This window comes from Octopus bimaculoides, chromosome 10 (assembly GCF_001194135.2).
Source record: "Octopus bimaculoides isolate UCB-OBI-ISO-001 chromosome 10, ASM119413v2, whole genome shotgun sequence".
NCBI lineage: Eukaryota > Metazoa > Mollusca > Cephalopoda > Octopoda > Octopodidae > Octopus > Octopus bimaculoides.
Window position 1 is genome coordinate 74,818,017 of NC_068990.1, and position 1,423 is coordinate 74,819,439.

At 35.4% G+C, this 1,423-nt stretch overlaps 1 protein-coding gene across 3 annotated transcripts in view; it reads right to left on the reverse strand.

The window, feature by feature from the left end:
* LOC106874344 (uncharacterized) overlaps positions 1 to 1,423 on the reverse strand; it is a 49,792-nt gene that overhangs the window by 42,674 nt on the left and 5,695 nt on the right. The window lies entirely within an intron of this gene.

The following is a 1,423-nucleotide window of genomic DNA, read 5'->3' on the forward strand; positions in this document are numbered from 1 at the left end:
AGGCAGTGACCTGAATAATAATGTACGTAATTCCTCATATCTTAACTATAGAACTGAATAAAATTATAATTTTGTTCAATTATAAGCACAAGTCCTGAAATTTTAAGGAAAGGGCTAGTTGATTGCATCGATACTAGTATTTGACTTATTTATTTTATCGATAAATTAAGTACCAGTTACGTGCTTGGGGTCGATCTAATCGACTGGCCCCCTCCTCAAAAATTTCGGTCCTTGCGCCTAGAGTAGAAAAGAATAGTCATGGCAGACCATCATGTAACAATTCAGGAAATTTCTCACGAATTGAAAATAAGCACAGGATCAGAGCAATCCATTTGAACGAAGGATTTGTGTATGCTGAGTGTGTCGGCGAAATTCGACCCCAAGGTACTGGCGGAGGAGCAAAGCCACTCCAAATGGAAATCGATTAGAACATGCTGGACTATGCAAACCACGACCCACACTCCATGAAGGTTATCGTTACTGGTGATGAGATATGGGTTAGTTGGTCTCTGTTCGATGCGTCCTGTAATCTTGCGGGAAAACGAAGATCCAACGAGTGCGCACTATACGTCTGTACTCTTAGCGTAATAGCCGGAAATTGACGCGGCTTGCCAACGCGAAACTTTTCTGATGTGCGCAGGAAGAGTGGCATCACCTCCCACCAAAAGAACTTTTCCCACGCGGCATTAGTTTTGGTGGGAAAAGTAAAGTCAGATATTGTTTTAATGGCCCTCGTATATAAAGGTATGTATGCATACAAATCTTTTTAGGAATATTATGAAGTGTAATGATTTTTAAAAGAAAAATATATTTATTATAAATAACACGTTCAAATAAACTATACTATTCAATCTTATTCAAATATATTTACACATAGTTTATATACCTTTTATATAAATAAAAATATGAATCAGTCATACTTTCGGTAGAACCAAGGCACACTTTGGGATTCACATTTTGGGTTTTAAAAAAAGTGCGTTTTATACGCAAAAAAAAAAAGAATACGATATATTTCGTCATAGAACCGAAGTCATAAAATATTTCATGTAGTACTTTCATTTAGAATAGATTTGTCTCAGTTTGGGGCAAATTACGATGTTCTCTCGACTTGTATGTGTATGTATGCAATTTTGGTATGTGTGTTTGTGTGTGTGTGTAATATAAGTGTGTGCATAAGTGAAGAAAGCAATATTTGTCCCACGATTTCTAGTTTAACTACTGTTGTTGTGGAAACGGTAACTGTGTAGAATTGACAAACAAGACTATGAATGTATGTATATATGTATGTAGATATATATATATAGATAGATAGATAGATAGATAGATAGATAGATAGATGCACACACACACACACACACACACACACATATATATATACATACATATATACATACATACATACGCACACATAGACACAGATATA